The following is a 10,235-nucleotide window of genomic DNA, read 5'->3' as shown; positions in this document are numbered from 1 at the left end:
CAACTTTCATTGACTATGAAAGCATCACTTAATGCACTAAATAGTAAACTGTGCTCTTGAGGTACGATGTTTGACATTTACATCAGCACAAGGGCATCTACAACTTTAACAACTCGTTGGTCTTACACTATGATGACCGAAATGGACATAATTAAATTAGAATTATATGTTAATACCTTCAGCTGCTGACGGGCGTTGATATATATCAACGGGGAGAGGTGAAAATGTGTGCCACGGCCGGGACTCGAACCCGGGATCTCCTGCTTACATGGCAGACGCTCTATCCATCTGAGCCACCGAGGGCACAGAGAATAACGCGACTGCAGGGACTATCTCGCGCACGCCTCCCGTGAGACCCACATTCTCACCTTATATGTCCACACACTACACTCGCAGTGTCCCTACCCAACACACTCATTACTCGTGGAATACATTCTTACCAAGTCCCGTAAGAGTTCGGGTAATATGTGTGCATCCGCACAGAAGAGCAAGGTCATGGCCGGTATTGCCAGAACTATATACTTCGGGCATGTCCGAAAGAACAGACACCATATCCATAAAAGAAATCGACAGAGGTCTTCCTAGCTTGGTTCTATACTGACCACACTGCAACGGCGCTACAGGGCTGAGACGGGAGGAGTACTCTTCAGGAGCATTGCCTTTTCGTCGTTGCGGATTCCAGCAAGTTCTCGCAAATGTCTGTGATACCTAGTCGCGTTGCCGACTTTGGTGTGGTACCGCGATCTCTGGAAGAAACCACACCTAGTATGCAGTTATTGGTGGTGCAGATACGCTCCAAGACAAAAACTAGACTCACCACGAAAGAATTATCCGAATAGGACGAAATTCGGTACATGTGATGTACATCCACAGACAAAGAAGTGATCACAATTCTCGAAAAATTGGATGATTTATCCGAGAGAAAGGGCTTCAAAAATTGCTTAAGTCAATAACGCGTTGGTTCCTGTATGGCCCTTACGCAAGAACTTATTCGGCTTGGCTTAATAGAGATGTTGGGTTTCCTCCTAAGGGATATGTGCCAAATTCTTGGTTCAAATGGCTCTCAGCACTATGGGACTTAACAGCTAAGGTCATCAGTCCCCTAGAACTTAGAACTACTTAAACCTAACTAACCCAAGGGCATCACACACACCCATGCCCGAGGCAGGGTTCGAACCTGCGACCGCAGCGGTCGCGCGGTTCCAGACTGAAGCGCCTAGAACCGCTCGGCCACTCCGGCTGGCTGCCAAATTCTGTCCAATTGGCACGGTAGATCATCAAAATCCCGAACTGGTTAGAGGGCTCTGCCTATAATGCTCCAAAAGTTGTCAACTTGGGAGAGATCCGGCAACCTTGCTGGTGAAGATAGGGTTTGGCAATCACAAAGGCAAGCAGTAGGAACTCTCGCCGTGTGCGTGTTGACATTGTCTTGCTGAAATGTAAGCCCAGGAGAGCTCGCCATGAAGGGCAAGAAAACTGGGCGTAGAATATCGTCAACTTACCGTTGTGCTGTAAGGGCGCCGCGGATGACAATCAAAGGGTTCCTTCTATGAAAAGACATAGCACTCCCGACCACACGCCAAGCCGTCGCCATAAGGGCCGACAAAGGCGAGTGATAGCGTGGGGTGCCATTTCTGTTCATAGCAGGACGCCTTTGTTCGCCGTCCATGGTACCCTTGCAGCACAGAGGTAGGTCGACGATATTCCACGCCCCGTTTCGTTGCCCTTCATGGTAAGCCATCCTGGGCTTACATTTCAGCAAGATAATTCCTCCCCACACATGGCGAAAATTTCTACTGCTTGTCTTCGTGCTTGCCGAACCATACGTTGAGCAGCAAGGTCGCCAGATCTCTCCCCAATTGACAACGTTTGGAGAATTATGGGCAGGTCCCTCCAATCAGCTCGGAATTTCGACGTTCTAACGCGCCAGTTGGACAGAATGTGAGATGATATCCCACACGAGGACATCCAACAACTCTGTCAGCCAACGCGCTACTTACTTCCTCAGTTTGTGAAGCTTGTACTCCTGACAAAATCATACGGTTTTTCTGAAATTTTAGTCATCTGATTCTCTGTACTTTGATATCATATTTACCGATTCCAGTGCGATTAGCATAATTTATTAGTGGTGCATTGTCTTAGAGTGTATGTAGCATTCCTGAAGTAATATGTTGCATCTGTTTTATTCATTTTGATTCTGATAATTATGACAGCCGAAACAGAGTAAAATGGTACTGTATTTGGTTTATGGCTGTTGAAGGTGATGAGTCACTGGAAAACATAGGTCAAGCTAGCGGTCCTCTCACCGCACTTGGAGACGACATGACTTTCTGTCACAAAGCTCAGCCGTGGCCGCTCACTGACCTGCACTGTCCACAAACTAACCTGACGAGTAAGGAAAGTAGCTTCAATACTCGACTGAGCTCCAGCTGGGCGCCAGAGGGCAGTGTCGGAGCGGCTGCGCTTCCCACGGACTTATTAATGGAGGCTGGGCTAAGCGGCGTCTCCGACATAAATAAATGGCGGCCGCTTTGCGGAACAATGAGGGCCCGGCCCGTAATTATTAATCGGCCGCGTCCAGCCTGACGGACGGACGGCCGCGATCGCCCGCCGTGACTCGGAGGGACGCACGGCGCTCGTCGAGGTCAGGCCGTGCCACTCCTCGCTACGCTGCGGGCTCAGGCTGGTGTCCTCCCATGTCTTAGCTTAACTTCAAGGCCTTTTGTGAGAGAAATAACTCGTCAACCTGGCATCCAGCACCGGTAATACCAAAATATAAGAGGAAGAATTGTTACAGTTTGATGTTCTGTCGATGACGAAATCATTAGCTACGGTTCACTGGCTCAAAATGGGGAAGGATAATGAAGGGAATCGGCTGTTCTGTTCAACGGAACCGCCCCAGCATTTGCGTTAATCGGTTTAGGGAAAACACACAAAACCTATACAGGAATCGCTGGGCATTGATTTGAACCATCCTCCTCCCGAATGTGAGTCTAGTGCCTTACCACATCGCCACTTGGCTCAGTATCAATAAATATACAGGTATATCCGCCGGTCTACAATCATTAATGATCTTCATCCGTTTATGGAAGTGCTCATTAAGTTCGGGTACGTGTTGTTTGCTGTACTCTTCAGCAAACCGTCTAGCTGACGCCAGTCACCACGCTAGTGTAGCCCTTGCAAGTTTCTTCATATCTGCATAATTTCTGAAACATGCATACATTTGAAAGTGCTTCCTGTAATCAGACCTTGGTCTGCCGTCTTAATTTTTACCCCGCACACTTCGGCTATTCACTCTAATGTCCTAAAAGTCTAGCTCTTCTTTTGGTCAATTTGTATCGTAAAACATTTTTCTCCCCTATTCGATGTGATACCTCTTCGTGTAGGTAATGATGTATCCAACTGATCTTGAGCATTTTTCTTCAACACAATCTTTCACCGTGTGTTCCAGATTTCGTTTTCGTTTCATTTTCATTTAAATCAATCGCAATGGTGGGGAACGAAGAAATCTAAAGCATTTCCTGTACCACCTGAAATCTGGAATTTGAGTTGTTTGAGATCAGTAGTACACTAAAAGAAGAAAACCTGAAATTGTAAGTAATATAGAGTTTTCTCTGTTACCCACAACTACACCTTTACATACACTGCAACGAGATTGACTACAAATTAATGTACGGCTTCGAAACGCTATATTTTCACCAAAATGGAATGTAAACACGTTCTCATATCATCACGTCAGTGTTCCAGTCTTTTACACCGATCTCGCGAAGGACATTCAGTAAATATCGGGACAAAAAGGTGTTAAAAATTTATTCGGCAGCATTAGAACTTACATTACTTTTCAATATAGTCTCCAGCAATATTAAAGAAAACGTCCCATCGGTAAGTGAGCTTTCTGATTCCAGTGGTGATGAAATCTTGCCTTTGACCGCGTGGATGTTTTAGACCTAGGTGCTACGTAATTTTTTATTTTGTAGTATTTTTATTTAATTAATTTTTTGCAGGGCTGAACAGATGAATATCGATGGCAGAACCTCAGGAACGTAAGGTGGATAAGGCATCTAACTCTCCGTCATCTCTCCGATTTCCTGACGGTAAGAAGGTGGGCGTGAAACGCAATCCACACATTTTATACCCACTGTAAGTTTCACTTCATTCCGAAACAAGTTAAATTCACGGTTACTCTTCACAGTAGTTATCTTTGTAAACAGTCATGAATACTATGGGCTTAAATGTTCCAAAGACAGCCAGCATAACTTTACTGGCAGGCTCCTTACATTTGCAATTTTTATTCGGCGAATCTAAACGTCTCCATTCAAAACTTGACCATGGGTGCATAATGGGAACTCCACGTTTCATAGTGGGGTCTAGGACATCACCATCTTCCAGTAAAAACCGTACTTTAAGTTCAGAACAAATGTGGACACGACAGTCTTTATAAAATTGGAATAATTCGTTATGAATGATTTCACGAGTCAACAATAGCCACGATCTTTCAGCGTGTCTTTCTGTCTTGATGCGAGTTAGTAATTCGTTACCACTGCGACAGTGATAACTGTGCTGTGCGGTGAATTTTCACGATTCTCGCCATGTCCGATTGAAACTATCAATTTCCTTACAAATGTTTCCGCGGCTTATACGACGGAGTGCTCAAAAGCAGTGCCTCCAAGATTTTAATGTGAAACCATTTAAAACTTTTTGAATAAAACGTTCGTTGTTAACATTCTACGCCTTTATCTTCATGGCTACATATTTATTTCTCAACATACTCAACTTGGCGACGAACACATTCCTCCCAACGAGAGATCAGTTTGTTGCTACCTTCATTGTAGAATGTTTGACTCTTGTTCACCGAGCTACAACCTCACCTCTGCTTGCACCTCTTCATCACTATCGAAGTGATGTCCTCGAAGATGTTTTTTAAGGTCTGGAAACAGATGAAAATCGGATGGCACCAAGTCGGGACTGTATGGAAGATGATCGAAGACAGTGAAACGAAGGCGTCGGATTGCTGTAGACGTTGCAGCGTTCGCGTGTGTTCTGGCGTTGTCATGCTGAAGAATAGGGTGCTTCACGTATGGACGAACTCCTGGAATTCGAAACTCGTTTACAGCACGCTGCATCTCACGCACCGACATAGGTACGTTACTCACCGCCATGTTACATGCTACAATTCGGAGCGCTCTAGCGGCATAGCATTGAAGAAAAACGATCGTTTTATTTAAAAAGCTTTAGGAGTGTTCACAAAAAAATTCAGAAGCATTACTTTTCAGCACGCCCTCGTACAATTTTCACAACGCTGTTTCAACATTATAAAGTATAACGTTGGTCTGTTTCCTTTCTACGGATAACAAAAAAATTACCACGGAACGTTGTTCTTCTGGCGTACATATATGAGAGGAACGGACATTTTTAAGTGTGGCTTTAATTTCTCTCAGTGAGCTCAATTGCCACCTTAGAACACAGAAAATATCTTTTCATATTATTTATTAGTTTTCCTCGTAATGCAGTTTGTCTGGTTAAGTGCTAAGCTTCTCGTAATTTCACCCCTATGTGTGTTACCATGGACGTCGAAACGATAGTCCCCTCGGGCAAGTCTAGTGTTACCTCTGCAGAGGCTGTGATATTGCACTTTCCCATCTGTGGCTACGTTGCTGGAACTAGAAAGATCTCAACGAAATTCTAACAGAAGAAATCACACACTTAGAGAGGAGGTGACCTGCGTATTCCTGTAGAAAAGGTCCTACGCAACCAGTCCATTCAGCAGGTATTTGTCGATCGAGGTTCTCCCAGGCGACCGTGTGGCATTAAGAAAGGGTCTTCCCATTTAATTGCAGCCTAAAACATTGCTCCAAAAAGAAGTATCGGCACGTTTCTGAAGATAAGCAATGCGAAATCAAAATTTCCCAGAGCGAAATGGCAAACTAGGAAACAAAACTAACAAAACATTGTCTAAACGGTGGAGTAACATGACGCTTAGCGATCACGGCGTGATTAAAAAGTCGTGATCGTTCGCAGATTCGTTGAAGTTACTCAAAAAAACACACACAGATTCTCCATCTCGTGATCCCTAACGTGAGACAGAACACAGGCGTTAGCCTAATAACAGTATTTATTATCAAGTGTAATGAAACACTTACGTGACGGTAATTAGACATACAATTAGTAGAGAAATGCAGAGTATTAAATATCTCCCGCCATATTACAAGGAAATAATTTCATATCGACCGCATCTAATTAATAAAAAAAGACGAGGCTGTTAGCGGGAAAGACCTGTGCTGACCTCCCACAGAGAGCTATGTTACTGCACGGAAGACACCGCATAATGAGGCGATCGAGAATTTTCTGACCTTCGTGTCTCGTCTCTCGGTTCTTGAGGACTGTGTTACCTCTGCGTGGGCTGTGGTATTGCATGTCGGAGGGACTGAACTGTTGTGTGTTAGATATGAGAGTTGGGTCCTGAACAGTTGTACCAGCTACACGAGACTCTATCTTTGAGACGACGCTTGTAATGAATTGTGTACGTAGCCTCGAAACTGTATAAAGCCGGAGCTCGCAGCTTTCTCTCTTAGAGTGTGTCGATAAAAAATCTTACGTCAAGATCGCTAAAATTTCTTTATTGATTACTAGTTTCTGCTCATTGACTAACCATCTGCACATCAATAAAAATTGTTATTTAATTCAGTATGTATCGGCCACCAGCCATTACACAACGACATCTGTTTACTGTAGCGCTCTTGTTATCATGTACACACTAAAGTAGGCCGTGATGTTTACAGAATTTTGTCTACTTCAGTGTGTGCATAGCAACAAGAGCGATTCGGTTCAACAGATTATGACGATGTGTAATGCCTGGTGGGCGATACACGTAATGTTTCAATAACTAGGCACATCCATTAGCGCACATATCGGCCGGTGTTCCTCAGGCATTTTCTACGTAACCGCCGCCACTCACACTGAACATTACTCGTTTACTGGTCTACGTCAGGAAAGCATCCCATATGAAGCTATGATCTGTTGACAGATGATGGCGGTAGATGCGATTTGGCATACGTACGAGATTCAAACAGATAATCCGCAAGCCCGAGTTTCCGTCTTTAGCCTGTGTTGAGGACTTACTTTTTTCTTTCTTCACCGCTGGCAAGCTGTACCGTGGGTTTCACTGCATTTTGTGAAGATAAAAAGACAAGCAAGTAATAACAGTGTCAGCTGTACCCCGTATGTGGATGGCTGATTGCTTACAACACGACAACAACAATAACAACGATGGTGTTAAAGATAACCATAAGTAAGCTAAGTACGAAATCGAACATTCCAGATACCTGAAAATATGTTTCATAATCACTACATATAGGGTAAAATGTAGAGAAATCATCCGACGAATTAGTTTCTATCTTCTTGCCACAAAATAATCACACTTTGATCAAACAAAGCGTGCAGTGATCTCTACACGACAAACACTACACCGTGGAGGGTCCATCCGATAGAGAAGCAAGCCATAAGTTAAAGGGTAGCCCTTTTTCGGAGGCGTAAGTGAAGAACGACATAAATAACCTATCGGTTTCTCAAACGTCGTGTGGTTTTCCGAATCCTCCTGGCAATGGTGCGTGACCCTACGTTACAAGAGTACAAGAACATGGTAATAGTACTCGCATACAAAAAGAAAGCGTTCCCTGAAGTGCCTTCTTACTTATTTTCTGAAAATTTTTTGAGTCTTGGTACTTAAAAGGGCCCAACCCCTTTCTTGATGGCAAAGAATACGCTGGAAAATTTGAAAAGAGTGATAATAAAGTTTAGATTAAATTCGCCTTGCCCTCGAGATTTTTAAGAATGGAGGCAGCTTGAAAGTCAAACAGGAAGACCAAGTAGGTATGAAATATCATTGCAGTATGATATCGCATATGGAAGCTGTCAATGTGTATAAATCCAAGATGAATAATAGGGATAATTTGCTAATAGGTTAATATAAAATTAATGATAAACACATGGAGCCGGTCACATTGTTATATACTACCTAGAGACAATATGCAAAGTATATCAAATATGATGAACAAATAAGACCAGTAGTACGGAATGCGCATGGTTAACTTTTACTTGCTGAGAGGATGTTCGGAAAGTGCAGTGAATACTAACAAAGACGCCTATGAGACGATAGAATGACCTATACCACAGTCCCGCTCCAGTGTTTCAAGATCGTAGAAAGCGTGCCCTGCAGCAGACGTTTAACGAATTTGAAACAGATGGTATACTACAGTTTAATACAAAGTGCTTAAATGGGACGTGCGTGAGGGGGCATAAAGACAAGTCTTCTTTCCATAGCAAATGTAACAGAAGACCTTTTGACTAATAACAACAAGCGCTCTCCAGTGACTGATGGAGTATACACGCAGTCACATACGTAACGCTGGGATATTACTCTTCTCCGTGATCTGTGAATACAAATGAATGCGGTTCTCAACGGGAATAGAAGGTACTCAGAAAGCAGCAGGAATAAAGTGCAGGTACCAAAGGACTAATTACAGCTTGTGCAGAAACCAGGCTGACGTTCTGAGTCGCAGTATACGAAAGGGCTGCAGCGGTTGTGAAGCGAGTGACATTCTGTAGAGTGAGAAAGCTATGAAGGAAAACCATGAGACAGTTGCGAAAGGAATTCAAATACAGGGAGAATAATTTAAAACTTGAGGTTTGCCGATTACGTAGGAACTCTATTAGAGACGGCGAAGGACCTGGAAGATCAGTTTAACGAAATGGACATTGATAATTTTATATAATAATATTGGAGAACAGAGATCTTTATTGTCATAAAATTAATGAAAAACAGTCTTGATCGCAGCTGATGTTAACTTCTCACTGGTTTCGGCCTTTTAATTACAGGCCATCATCAGAGTTCGCACTGTAATAGCAAAGTAAAAGTGCTGTATTACATAGAGAAGTCAGTGCCGTAAATGTACACTCTAAAGCGATTTTCGTGAAATAGCCTTTCTTGAATTATTTTAAGATGCCTTTTGAAACAGCGTATTCTTGCTCCTCAAACTATCTAAGGGTTCTCTTTGATTTTAAGCTTCTATGTTACAGCCAGTTTTACGATTTTTAGCACCAAACAGACAACAAATATAATAATGTACCTCATTATTCTAATAGTTGTGACTGTCTTCTGATATAAAACGTGGAACAGTCGCAGAAATATTCATTTCTAATGCTAGTAAAGTCAACGATTTTACAAATGACATATATACGATTTTAACATAATTTCTACATTTTTTTACTGCTCTTCATAAGATAAATGTTGATTCTAAGCTCCAAATGCTTCTAAATTATTTGTAACATGTGATGTATTGCAGATTATCCACAATAACATAATGTGGCTAAACTGGTGCCACTTCTGTGAACTACGCCCCTTTTTTTGTGAGTGATATCGACCCCCTGTGTTAAACAAGCGTCAAGTACATCTTTGACAACTGACAGACATGTCTCCATGGAACCGGCGTCCTAATATGTTATTACAGGCACCAGCGGATGGCACACTCATTCAACAATGTATTTAATTTTTTCTAGTGTTTTTTAAGACTTTAAATGACAGACTACTAATACAAATAAATCAGTATGTATAATGTTCGTATTAATACGCCATACTTTTGGTTTTATTACGAATAAAAAAAAGCAGTAGCTGTAGAATTAGCGATCTTATAGTACTAATTGTTGCCCGCGTACGACGCTCTCGACCTCAGTTAACGAATTGCACTAAATTTTAATGCATTTTATGAGACTGGCTGTAACATAGATTACGAACTATAAATGAATATAAATTCGTTTCTTGATTAATTAAATGAGTTAATGTCAGTCGTTCCCCACTGGCTGACGGTGACGCCCTAGGCTCTGGAGCGCCCTCTCTCCACCCTGTGTAACTCGTGGCTGCTTAGCCATCAGTTACAGTGCCTGAGGCCTCCACAGCGGGTCAGGCGCCATAGCCGTCATCCGATGGGCAATAATCCATCGCTTTAGGGTATACATTTACATCATTGACTTCTCTATGTAATATAGCACTTTTACTTCGTTATTACAGTGCAAACTCTAATGATGGCCCGTAATTATAAGGCCGAAACCAATCAGAAGTTAACATCGGCGGCGATCAAGACTGTTTTTAATTAATTTTATTGTCTTGAAAAGTGCTTCCAACACGAACATCAACAAAAGTAACACAAGGATAATGGAATGTAGGTAAATTAAATAAGGTG

At 42.6% G+C, this 10,235-nt stretch overlaps 1 non-coding gene across 1 annotated transcript; it reads right to left on the bottom strand.

The window, feature by feature from the left end:
• Window positions 1-229: 229 nt before the first annotated feature.
• On the bottom strand, window positions 230-304 carry Trnat-ugu. The gene has a single exon. It is a non-coding gene; the product is annotated as a tRNA-Thr (tRNA).
• Window positions 305-10,235: the final 9,931 nt, after the last annotated feature.

This window comes from Schistocerca americana, chromosome 4 (genome assembly GCF_021461395.2).
Source record: "Schistocerca americana isolate TAMUIC-IGC-003095 chromosome 4, iqSchAmer2.1, whole genome shotgun sequence".
Lineage (NCBI taxonomy): Eukaryota > Metazoa > Arthropoda > Insecta > Orthoptera > Acrididae > Schistocerca > Schistocerca americana.
The sequence above is the reverse complement of the archived record's forward strand: the minus strand, read 5'-3'. Positions and strand labels throughout refer to the sequence as shown.